Raw genomic sequence first — 14,064 nt, 5'->3', positions numbered from 1 at the left:
ATGTTTGTATATAGAACTAGAACAAGATAGAAGGCAGAAATGAAAATAAAATGAAAAACGAAAAATTTCTAGATACTGCCGTTTACCTGCTCAGGGCCGAATAATGAGCTTCATTTACTCTATATATCAAAGATCTTCATCGTGGGTTTCGTGGGGCCCTCTGGTTCCCTGAAACTTTCATAGGAGTTCCGCAAGTGGTCTTTTTTTTTTCAATCAAAAAGCAAAAAATGTAGTATTTAATAAAAGATCGAATTCTCAGAAAGTTTGCTTAAAAACTAAATATAAATAAATATTTCATTTATTTCGTTTCTATGATTATGCGGCGTGTAAAACTCTCTATAGCATTCGTTCGACTTTGAAGGCTTTAAAGTTGCCAGGGTAATGTAAATCGCCGATTGCGGTGCCATATGAAAAAATGATTACCAGTTTCTTGGGAGTGCACTAGGTCTGCGAATGATTAGTAACCACGACGCGGTCAACTTAAAAAAATGTTTATGTTTCTATCGACTGTATCCTCGAAAACCAATAAAAAAAACCCTATTGTATATTTAAAGTTTCATTATCTTACTAATATGCTAGTGTTGTGGTAAAGCAAAGATGCAAAAATAGTTTTGCAAACCTTAAGATAGTATCCTAATTTTTCTGCTCTTTGATCAAAAGATTCCTCTAATAAAACAGTAAGCTGAAGGGCTCACCCAAAGTTTAAAAAGCGGAATACCTCTGCTGTAGATAATGTTCGCATGTTCTGACAGATGCCAAGAACAAACTGGTCAAATCTGACGAAAACAGCGTTGTAATGACTCTAAGTAAAAATCCGGACATTATTACATTATTTGTCTACTTAAATGTTTATAACAGCAATATAGCCAAAGTGAAACAAGATATATGTACATACAACATATATATATATATATATATATATATATATATATATATACATATATATACTGGTGTTCAAAAGTTAAGCATAATTGTTATTTATGTGAGTAATGTGAGAAATATACATCGAGATAGGGGGAAACGTGATATGCGAATGCAACACGGTTACAAAATAAGAAACTACTCAAAAAAACGGTAATATTCACTTTTATCATCCCAAAAAATAGTTTAAATGAAAATTAGGCATATAAGGAATTTACTCTTTGCATAAAACTTTTTCTTTAAAAGATAATGCTGAAGTCCAATAGTGTGTATGGCCACCTCTGACTGCCAGGCACGCTGCACAACTATTACTCATACTTTCTATGAGGTGGTGGATGAGTTGTGGGCTTAAACAATTCCAATCATGCTGGAGAGCCCTTTTTAGCTCCGGAGCGGAGCTTGGCGGCGGCGAACGGGCTGCAAGTTGTCCTCCGAGCATATCCCAGACATGCTCGATAGGGTTCAGATCAGGGGAGTTCGCAGGCCACGTCATTCGCTGGATATTTTCTGATTCGAGGAAGTCATCGACCACAGCTGTTCGGTGACATGGCGCGTTATCGTCCATGAATATGAACTCAGGACCAACAGCACCTCGAAACAAGCGAACATAAGGCTCAAGAGCTCCGTCTCTGTATCTTTGACCAGTGACTGAGCCTGTCTCAAAAATATGGAGGTCGGTGCGGCCATCCAACATAATGCCCGCCCACGCCATTACTCCTGCTGACGCAAAGTGATGTCTTTCTCTTATGTTTTGCGGTTCGAAACGAGTCCCCTTTTCTCTCCAGATTGTTACCTGATGAGAATCACTCTGTGGAGTAAAGCAGGACTCATCACTGAACATGACATTAGCCCATTGTCCCAGACTCCAATGCCGATGTTGCAAGCTCCAGTTTAAACGAGCGCGTTTATGCGCTGATGTGAGAGGAATGCAAACTGCTGGTCTTCTGGCATACAGACCGACATGATTGAGTCTCCTGTAAACAGTTTGCCTCGAAATTGTTATTCCTGTGACGGCACTGAGCGCCGAACCCAGTTCTCTGGCACAGCTGTTCCTATGACGTTGTGCAGAAATTGCCAGAAAACGATCTTGGCTTGCGGTTGTAACTCTTGGTCGACCTGGTACTGGTTGGCGGGTAACATCTCCCGTATTTGAAAACCTCTGCCACAGTCTCGAGATTACACACTGAGGCACATTAACACTAGAACGACTGACATTTTCTGTATACCTAGAAAGACTGAAGGGGGCCAGTGTGGCCCCTACCCATTTTTGGAGTGAATTCTTTTAAAAATTCTTCCTGAGGGAGTCCACACGCCTGATACACCTTCTTTTATGACTAAATAAAAACTTAGTACTTAATTATTTTTGGTTTTTCTCTCTATACTGGGCAAAAGGTTGAATCAGTTTTCCTTTCTAAGAGCAATGGCCACCGTTAGGATAGTAAGCAGTCGGTACTGTTTTTAGCATTTGGATATCCAATCGGATGCATAAAGAGGAAGTTACAGGTTAAACTAGAGTAAATGGCATTTTTTTTATGCTACAACAATCAGGAGAAAGGAAAAAAATTAATTGTTTAATTGTCAAAATGCTTAGGGGCCACTGTGGCCCCTCCCGTCTTTCTAGGTATAAGGATCAACATTAACAGTACTATGAGGCGAATGATTAAATGATTAAACAAGCATTCAAATAGTGTCATATAATGAAAAGTCAGAAAATTCCATTAAGTTCCGTTAGATATTATCCGAGTTATTAAACAACAAACTACGCGAGGGGCCACACAGGCCCCTCCGTCTTTCTAGTGTTAAAAATACGAGACACTTCAGTTTGTGATCGTCCAGATTCTAGCATTCCAACGATTCTTCCTTTCGCAAACATGTCCAATTGACGTCTTTGTGCCATTATTAGTTCTGTTTCACCAGATCCAATGTTTCTTGGTACAGTAATTGCATGAAACGCGCCTGAACTCTCTAAAGCGTGCGAGCTGTTTATCCACATTCCGAAACGCGCACCTAATTCGCGCATGACACCATCGACTATACTATTTTGTATAAACATATTGTTTCTTCTTCAACCAATGAATCTCCATAAGTAACTTTATATAATTTTACGAAAATTTACAGATTTTTCTCGCATTTTATTAATTATGCTTAACTTTTGGACACCAGTGTGTGTATATATATATATATATATATATATATATATATATATATATATATATATATATATACTATGGAAGAATCGAAACAAGATGATATTTTATAGAATTATTAGATTTTTCATGAAAAATGTTTTGGGAGATAAAAAAGAAAATCAATGTACCGAGACGCAATCAAGATCGAATTATTATTTCTACCTCAAATTTTTGGTTATCATCAAAAAATAAATAAAGTAATTAATGATTTAGTTAATTAATTAATTAAAACATTTATGCAGTAAAGTTGCTTTAATTTATTACTTTTTTAATAGGAAATTAATAAAATGTTAGTTTAGGTTACACAAATTTATTTTATTTTAACTAGAATTATATTTCAAAGTACCTTACTTTAAAATCAAAACTAGCGTTAAAATCAAAACTTACCAAATACAGGCAGTAATTTGTGTTTGAGCTCATTTAAATGTAGAAATGGGAACAAATCAATAGAATTTTGTTAATAGCATAAAAAACACTTACTTAAGCGTAAATAAACCAAAGAAGTTATACATAAAACTGAGAAATTAATTTAGAGAAAAGTACTTTGTAAAAGGTAAATAGGGGAACGTGGAGCAAAATGAAAGCGCTAACTTGCCTTTTTCAAAATGAAAAAAATTGAAATTTGTTTAAGAAATTACGGTATATATAAAAAAACACGACCTATTTTATAATAAAACTTGCAGTCAAATACTATTTTTTATTTTTGGCCACAATACACCTTTAAAAAAAAAAAAAGTAGAAATTTACACTTTTGTTCTGTATAAGGCACAGTGAAAAGTAAAATATTTCCGAAAGTTGAGGAGCGTAAGCGAGCAGGATGCGGTTGCCACCTGATATAATATATTTTTGATCGAACTGAACGATGAAAAAGTAGGGTATGGCCACTAAATATGATCGGTTGAATGTCACCTACAAGCGATGCAAGTAAATATGCAGTGACGTGAGGTTTTTTTTTTTTTTTTTTTTCAATGCATGAACACAAAGAAGACCACAATAATGAAAAACTCCATAAAAGAAATAACTTTCTAATGATGAAATAGAAGGTGGCAGGGAAAGAACAGATGCGTACCATTTTGATTTTTAACATTTAGAATGTTTGACAAATTATATTTAAAAAATAACAAAACACTCAACTATAACATTTTAAAAGTTCCTATTGCTTTCATCCCCCCCCCTCATTTTTGACGACGGTAAAGTTTTATTCAAAATAAATAGCTAGAAAACAAAAATACGCTTGAATAAGAGTCTGAGCCGTATTTTGAAATTTTAAAAGCGTAAAAATACTAGTGCAGAGGAGTTAAAATTATTTCTGAGTATGAATTCAAAAATCTCTTTTAATTAATTTCTCCTTTGTCAAAAAATGAGCTTCATTACATAATTCAATAACAATAAAGCATGGTAAGTAGCAAACGGATGTACGTCCAAAGGATTCCCAATTCCCTTCCTCGAATAAAAAACTTAACACTAGAGTGATGCTCGTTCGCTCTCTAGTTCATTAAAGCTACAGATAAAACCGGGGAGAGTTAATGTGACGAAATTAAAGCGCTCCTGGTTCCATTCGTCTTAACCACCTGCCATCTGACAGATCGAGTGGGCTCGCCGTTGTCAGTTGTCATATAGCTCCCGACGACAGCTTTGCGTGGTCGCCTAATTAAAAATGCAGAAACAAGTGAGTTTCGACGACAGCGTCTAAAATTAATAGCCGAATAATTGCCGCCAGATGGAGCACTTGAGTGACAAGTGGAAGAGTTAGACCAGAAGAGAAGAGGAGACACTGTACCGAGGTCCACCTCTGTTGGAACGAATTCTCATTTTCAGGAAACAGAAATATTCTCCTTTCTCATAGTATTAAATTAACTTAAAGTATGTTGCTTTTCGCAAAAAGACAAGCACTGAAATTAAGCATTAGACTTTAAGTTCAAAGCATTTTTTGTGTAATTTTATGTTTTTTTTTTTTTTTGAGTAATTTTTATTGCCTTCACTTGACAGTTGTTGATGTTCCTTTGATTCTTCAGATTACCATGACGACGAGAATAATTCTAACTTGTTACTTCTAATATTTAATCCGAGAGAATAATTTTCGTTGTTATGATTTCAAATCGCCTGCGGTTTGGCTTGATCCTTTTTATTATTTTTTTTTTCAAAATTCAATTCCAGCAGACTTTTTTTTAACAGTTTTTTTTTTTTTTTTTTTTGTAAAAAAACGTTTTTTTTTTCAGGAAAACACTTATATTGATGAACTTAATTTGCAAAACTTCATCTAAATTCAAAATTTCCAGATTACTAATTCCCATCATTTAAAATTGATAAGAAATAAAAATATCATAATGATATACACTGTAAACATAGTCTTTAGGATGAGTGTGGGGTTGTATAATGGTCATCCAAACCTTATCTTCATTATCGCATCAAAATTACCGTTTTTTTTTATTTATTTATTTCTTTATTTTTTATTTCTTTATTTTTTTATTTAGTAATTTTTTTTTAATGTTTATTCCTCGTATTACCCAAACTAGAAAATCACCAAGCGTTGTATGGTGGGTGCGAATTTTTTCTCCATTTCAATTCATCATCCATTTCGATTAGTAGAACTTAGTAGTTGCGATTATCTTTCGTTTTTCATGCTTTCTCTTGTAACGTGGAAAAATGTAGTGGTTATTATGTCAACTTCGTTTTAACGAACTTCTTTTAAATCATCTACTGAAGCCCTTGAATGTCAAATCTGAAAAACCACGTGCATTATGTAAAATCATTGGAAAAACATTTGCTAGATGTGAGCAATTGCCAATTGTACCGTTTGAGCCTATTCAAGTCTGTCAACTTTCGAAACCAAATGGAAGAGTTCTTAGCACTGACCAGCAGTATTTATTTACCTCACTACTTGCCATGCTGTGGCTTCCGTCCAATCATCTACAAATTTTTCATAATGAGGACCTAGAACATTATTTACTTAAGGCAATTAAAGAAGGTAAATCAAATTTTAAGACTACACTTCAAATAAACCTGCACTCTTTGGAAGACTTTGCTCCAGAAAAAGCGATCTCGATGTGTGGAATGCGCGCTATGAGGGGTTATGAATATGCAAATACACAGGAGTCACAAAATGAAGGAAAAAACACCTAGTGCACCGGTTGGAATCGAACCCACGACCTCCTTCACTGCGCTCAGGCAGGCAGCTGTCACGCCAAACAAGCGCTATGCACCGCTCGGCTACCGAAGCCCCCGAAAATAACGTTTTAGATGAGAGGGGGAAAATGAAACCCCGTTTTTGCGTTAATCTTTTGATTATCTTGTACTTTACCTTATCAAAGACTCAATGCTAGTCATCTTTCATAAAATTACTGCGTTTCATTTAGACCTGACGCTCACGTTTCTGGTGAGGACTACGTACTAGTGCTTCACGTCCGTGACACAGATGGCAACACATATTTTTCAATAGTTTTACTGATAGTTGGGAGGATTTTGCAGAACTAGAAGAAGAGAAAAGTCATCCGGTGCGAGGGTGGGAGTCGAACTCATGACCTAAGCATACCCAGTGATCGCTGAGACCACTCGGCCACTGATATTTTAATTTCTTACTTTTTCTTCTTCTTGGTGCTATTAGACAGGTTTGTTTTGACGAGGACTACAATCTGAGTGTTTCGCCTCTCTTACATGTAATATATTTTATTCCACATAGTATTAAGCACATTTAAGCAACACATAGAAGCATTTACAGCATAAAGAACGAAGTACATCCGGAGCGAAGGTGGGAGTCGAACCGACCGCCTCCAGTGTGTAAAGCAATCGCTTAGACTACTCGGCCATTGAGGCCCCGATTTTTTACTTAAGAAATTTATGCCTCCGGGAGGTTCCGTGGTTCTATGGTAGAAGTTTAGCCTTCTAAGCCGGAGTCGTGGGTTCAATCCCCGACGGTGCTCTGGTTGTTATTTAATTCTTTTGTGCTGTAAATCTTGCCTGTGTCTGTCTGGATGCAATGAGTTTTGTACTTAGTCGTCATATGTTGAAGGTCGTGGACTTGGTTCCCACCGGTGTCATCCTAAATTGTTCCCCATCCTACAGGAGAAAGGCATTGATTCCTCTATTCTATAATACACTTTTTCGTAATCCGTTATGCCTAGAATAGCCTATAAAGGCATTTATGACATTATACCTAACAGAACCAACCAACCAACCAACGCACCGGTGCCCTGGGTGTTATTTCTCTCTCTTAATATATATTTCCTTTGTTTCTCCGGAGGCATAAGCACTCCGTACCATTGAGAAGAGATAAAATGGAGGGAGTGAATACCTTCTTTCATGAAATCCATACCCCAAGACACGTGATATAATTTAAAGCAAAGCATTAGAAAAAATCAGGTTTATTTCGCTTGCTTCACTCAACCGTTCGTCGTTGTTGAGTCACGTGACTTGGGGGTCCTTGGGTCAGCTTTTCCTAAGCCAATGATTGGACTTGCTCCCCTCATTTTAATTCCGGCTTTAAGCTCTGTGCGCTGTCCTGTATGTATGGGAAGTTGATTAGCTTCTGCATGAATGAAATAAATACTCAAGATAGGAACAAATAAAAAACAATAATACGTATGCTCACGCTCAGTCGGCCGAGGCAAATTTAACTTAAAAGGTTTTCGATTTTTTTCTCTTTTTTCCCCTTACTTCTGTAAAATAAAGTAATCTTATTCTTAAAAATGTTCTTTTTTTTTTGTTTTTCATACATAAGTTCTGGTTAAACAACAGGGACAACTGGTAAATACAAAACAAAATGGTGTATTGCGAGGATCTGAAAAGTTGAGCTCTGACTCTGACCATGTTTACCTCTGTTTCTGCAAATAGGAAGGGGTAATTGGCGCTAAATTGAGTTGGGAAACTTTCTTAGTAGTTTTCGAAAATATTCCAACTAAAATCCGAGCCAATAACACGTATATTTTTAACTAAACTCCCCTAAAACAGGTAAACATAGTCAAGGTCACAACTAAACTAACCAAAGCTGCACTATAGTTTATTGACTGTGTTCGAAATCAGTCAACCGATTACACCGCGTGGTTATTCAGGTTGCGTTTTTGACGTCACTGGTATTTTTTGGTGAACCCTGTAGAATGGCAATGTTTCCGACCACTCGTGGTTACAGCGCCGAAAAAGGACATGTGATCTTTTTTTTTTCGATTTCGAGTCACAACTGACTACAACTGTATTTATGTCGAGGACTGCATGCTAGGTGCCTTGCCTCCATTATTTTTTTATACCGATAGATGGCAGCACTATCACCGGATCGAACAGTTAATGAGAATTTAGAACTAGACCAGGAGCTAATAGCTACCTGGTGCTAGCACCCCCAGAGGTATCGCTTCACTTGGAGGACATTGAGACCACGAGCATATTTAACGTCGCCCAGTCCCCTGTAATGACGACAGTGGATCTTCGACCATCGAGGAATCAAAACTCAGGACCCTCCGGCCCCGAATCCGACACTCTACCGATCGGGCTACCACGGCCCTAACATGTGATCTCACTACCCGGCCAGAGACTGGTGTGAACGGTTTCAACCGGCTTGACCGCCAGAGAGCGATAGTAGCTTTTCCGAACACTGGCAGGTGACGTCACCGATTCTACCGGTACGACCGTTCCTTTTTTCCGAACGTACCCCCAATATACAGCAATTACAACAACATACAACAACTACGTTTCCTAATCACACTCTAGAAAACTGTAACTGTGCAGGAAAACAAATGATACATTTATCACGCTTGAAAGTTAGTATTACCAGGTCTGACAGACGTTTGGCTTGCTGCAGTTTTTAGTTTCATACGACTCGGAAGGGAATTTTTAAAATTTTAAGGAAGTCATTTAGGTAGGTATTACTTTTATTTCTGCAATAACTTTTCCAAGTAGTGGAATATTTTCTTTATCTCTCGAAATTGTCTGGCAGCTCGCTCGTCTACAAGAATTTTCAAACAAAATTCGGAATTCTCTATCGCAAAATACTGGTATTAGCTAAATAATTTTAAAGCATTTTTATATCAGTAGACTAGTCTGAAATAAAAAATGTCAATAGTTTATGAAAATAGTGATTCATTAAAATGTGTTGTACAATGGTTGAACTGAAACAAAATGGTTAACGTGTACAATGATTGGTCCTAGTTTTTTTTCTCCCATTTGATAATCTACAGGGTAAGTCTCTTGACTGTGTTAAAATATAAGATGGTTAGTAGTTATTTTTGAAAGAAAAACACGAAGTATGATTACGATTGGTTGATCGTTAGCTTGTTAATCCAACCTTTCGTACTTTTCTATCTTTTTGGATGTACGAATCTATTTACAATAGTCATACTGAATTAATCCTCCTACAACCGAGGCGGAATGTTGAATCGACTTTAATTACTTGTAAGATAGTTGACAGGCGTTTTAGTTGCGTTCAACCGAGGGAACTTAGTTGAATCGACTTTTTTCGGAGGAAAAGAGATCAAAAAAAAAAAAATTTAGTGTCTCATATCACTGGACTAAGCCGAATTTATTCGAGCTGATGCTCCACAGCGCAACTAATACTCAAGAGTTGACTCAACTAATTTACTGCTCTCTAGAGGGAACACTTGGCAATGTCCTGTTTTAATTCATTAAGATGAGAATGGTAGCCACACATGTGTTTGGAGTGCCGGACGAGTTGCCTGTTGTGTGATGGATGCTTGGTAATAATTTCATTTTCCTACTTCGTGACACTTCCAAATAACTGCCCGTTCGAAAGTTGATTGGCCCAAGTTGCCTCCTGTAAAGAAGCCTTAGGATACAAATAGCACAAACTTTCGACTTTTAAGTTGTGATGGTGAAATGAAATATGTTTTGACTTGGATTTCTCCATCAGTTATGGGTTCAAAATGGGCAAAATCGGAGCCTTTTGTTCCAATATAGTTAATTATATCTTATAACCAAAACAACTCAATAACAAAATTTTTTATGATAACTAAGAAATTAAGATATTTTACCGAAATGTATTAGATAGTTACACAATGTATAGTGTATAAGTTGCAAAACATTGTAGAGGCACGTTTCGGGTTCGTAGTGAACCCATTTTTCAATGCAAAGGAAGTATGCCTATGGTAGGAACGTAATGTCTTTTTATGCAGAAGTTCTTATTTTGCATTGAAAAATGGACACACTAGAACTCCAAAACAAGTTTCTGCTTTGTTAAAATCTTGGGTGATTAAATGTGTAGAAATAGTACTGAAGAACCTAAAAGTTGGCATGCTTAAAGGACGTGAATTCCAGCGTAGATTTAGGTAAACTTTAGATTTTAAGTAGTGACGTATGCAAATTAAAAATTAGATTATAAAAGTATTCGACTAAACTATTACAGCATTAGGTGAATTTATAGTTAAGGTAGAACTAGGAAGAGAACAATAAAAAATCGGTGATTTTAGAGAATTTTTAAACAAATGAAGATTGTCGTAATTTTCTTCAGAACCGCTAATTTTCTAGGAAAAGTTTTTATTTCTTTATGAAATTGAATATTAAACCACAGAAATAGTGTGGGTTTAAAAAATTTTAATTGGCTTAAGTTTTGATTAAGAGTTAAAAATTCGAAGGTGAATCTTGCTGTAATTAAAAAACAATAATAAACGAAATTTTACCAGAAATGCATCAATACTATTTTCCAGACTATTCACCGTTCGAAAGAACGGTCGATCATTTTAAGGATTCATTTTTTAAGAATCGTTCATTCTGACATGTTCATTTTAAGGATTTGTTCTTTTAGACTAGTTAATTTATGAACGAAAAATCCTTACAGCAAACCGACCGAACAGGGTACGAACTCTCAACCATTCGGTTGACAGCCGGTCCGAGCTAGCGGCTCTTTTCAATGATGCAATTGATTTCTCCCTTCTCCTAAAATGACTGTTTTACCAGTAAAACAGTTAAGTTACCGGATCAATTTCAGCCTTGGAAATATAAAGCATTTCCCTGCATCTCCAACATTGCCAAAAAATGTTATCAAATTATCATGCTGTGACTAGTCTTTCATTGTTGGTGACGTCAGAAGAGTTACTCGATCAGTGAATTGACTATATATATAGGATTATATGTTTAAAGTTTAAACTTAATTTTAGATTTATTGATACGAATACAAATAGAATAGTACCGTAAGTAACATATCATTGATGTGAACATTACAAAACACATTATTGCAAAAGTCCGTTAGGGGCGTAAGGGTAAAACATCAAGAGTAACTTATGATAAGCTTACTTTTCAGAAATTAAAATAAGCTGTTTGTTTCAGATTTTGGCAAACAAATGGATTCGAAGTGGACGCATTGTGGCTTATCAACTGCTGTTATTTTTTGTGGTTCTGGAACGTTTTACACGTCTTTCATATTGAGTGACCATGGATTTCCAGGACTTGCTGCAATCTGCGTGTTTACCGGATTTATTGTTTTCTTGATTGGATTTTTCTGGCTGTGTTTTAAAGTTCTCCTTTGGGACCCACCTCGATCCTCTTATGCTTAAGATTCACACTTTGTTATATTCAAAGTTGTTTTCTAGCAACAGGACTGGAACGGGGTTATCAATTTAATTCCCTGTTTTTACGATCTTAAGTTTAATCTTCTCGAACTGAACAGAAATATTTTAACATTCAAGTCAACTGACACTTCTAACGCTGCAAGTTTTAAACGATTTTTACAAATGTAATAATTTTCATCAATTCAATGTGAAAAACACGAAATAAATATGAACATTTCTTAGTTTGTACTCTTCCAATTTTTAAATTGAATTTTTACTTTTAAAAAAGCCTTATTTTCAGTTAATTATTACTTTAAAATGTATGCATCCTTAGTACAGAGTTACTACATATAAGGCAGTGAGAAGCAAAGGGATGTTGGTCGTGGACATTTTCAAGCTTTAAGTAAACTGCTCTTAAAGATAACGTCCAAGGCTTTCATTGGTTTTCTTTCCTAAATCATGCTATACAACATCACCTACCAGGGCTACTAGTATTCTCTTGCCTTGAGACAGAAGAGATGTTATCCAACTATTTGTAATGGTAACCTCTAAATTTTAAATTTTGCCACTTACATTCTTTTTCTCCTCACTGCCTTATATATGGAATTTTTAAATAAGTGAACTTTTCAGAGAATAGAATGTGAATTTTGCGTTTCTGTAATTTTCTGAAAGCAAAAATGTAGATATACAAAAGGTTCGAACGAAGAATGACCGGATTTTGAAATTTAAAAACGATTACACATGTTGAAATAGACGATGCACTAATTACACATTTACAGTTTTTACAGCTTTAAATATTCAACGTGTCTTTCTGTCGTATTGGAAACAAATACTCTGTAGTGCAGTCCGTTCAACTCATTTTGTCGTGTTACAAAACGTGGTTTGAGCTGAACAATAGTATATGGGTGGTTCGTTTTTCGGTGTAAGTGAGTTTTTGCACCAGTGTATGATAGTCTGTTTTTACCCTGTAAAAAGAAATCACGCTGCGTAAGGAATGCTCTGAATTATAAATTTGGTGTTTGTCGCTTTACGAAAGGATCACGTGTTGAACATTGGTTACTGGAAAAAAAACTTGTGCAATTTCGTGTATTAATTACCTTAATAAGGGACATAGTTTTGTCAAAATAAGTAAACATGCCAATTGTATTTTAATTTAAATGTTAAATGTGTAAACTTTCTGTTACTGGGAACTTTCTGTTAGAAAATATATCCTGTAATCCAGTCCATTTCACACGTTTTGTAGTATTACAATATGTGGTTTGTACGGCTAAACAGCGGCGCCTGTCGGTACCTTTTCCTCCAATTTCATGAATCAATTATTTTAATTTGTGTTAGTTTCGGAAATATAATTTTTTTAATCCAGTGTATGCTAACCTGTATTTAGAATTTCAAGCTCTTACATGCATCTCAAATACCGCTTAAGTTTCAAATTTTATTTACTGAATGGGGTTATGTAAACCTGCGGTACTATAGGTATTTAAGCACTAAACTTTCTGAGTTTGTGTTACTGTTTTTAGCAGTTATTTAACGCATGAGAATAAATATAAACTAGTTAATTTCGTACTCTTAATCATTTATTACTTCATGCTTTTTTTTATTTGTACTTTTTCAAACATCTTGATTTAAAATACGATTTTTAAACAAAACAAGAGAAGTTGTTTCTTTTTCAGACTTGCAGATTCAACCATAATGAAATATGACAGTTTTTATACTTCACACTTTTTGTCGCAAAAGTTATAAACAATTTCTCAATCTCAGGTTCAAACAGTTTCCCTGTACTTTGTTCAAACTCATATACAGGGCGAGTCTAAACTCTTGGTCAAAACTTTGAGGGATGTTAGAAGGGATTAGAAACAAGAATGTAGGAACCTATGGTCACAGACGCAATGCTGACGCGCTACATGCACACAAATCCAGAAAACATGGATGGATACAAAACAGGTTACAAATTTATTACACAAACTATTTTACAACACATTTTAGTTTTTGAAGGTTTAAAGCAGATGTTAAAAATTACGGCCTGTATTAACCCTAACACGCGTCGCAACAAAGGCGCAGCGATCAATGTAAGTTTGGCAAAATGGTTCGTTGTTGCAGCAATGAGTGCTTTTTATTGCGACGTGCGTATTACAGCTGCGATCCACTAATTTCAACAACAGCTCTAAACCATTCTCAAAAATTAAAATGTAGTGGAAAATCGTCTTTGCATAACACATTTGTGACATGTTTTGCATCCATTAGTTTCTGGTTTTGTACATGTAGCACGTCAGAATTGCGTTTGCGACCGTATCGTCGCCTCAAAGCAACAGTAAGCTATCTAATGCCAGAAAAATACTAATATCTTGCTACTCTGAGGTGACGATATGTCCCTTATTCTTTCTTCTTATCCCTTTTAGCACCCTTTAAAGTTTTCCCCAACAGTTTTAAACTCGCCCTGTATGTATAGCAGTTAAAATAGCTGTCCCTGC

Source organism: Uloborus diversus, chromosome 2 (genome assembly GCF_026930045.1).
Source record: "Uloborus diversus isolate 005 chromosome 2, Udiv.v.3.1, whole genome shotgun sequence".
Taxonomy (NCBI): domain Eukaryota; kingdom Metazoa; phylum Arthropoda; class Arachnida; order Araneae; family Uloboridae; genus Uloborus; species Uloborus diversus.
The sequence above is the reverse complement of the archived record's forward strand: the minus strand, read 5'-3'. Positions refer to the sequence as shown.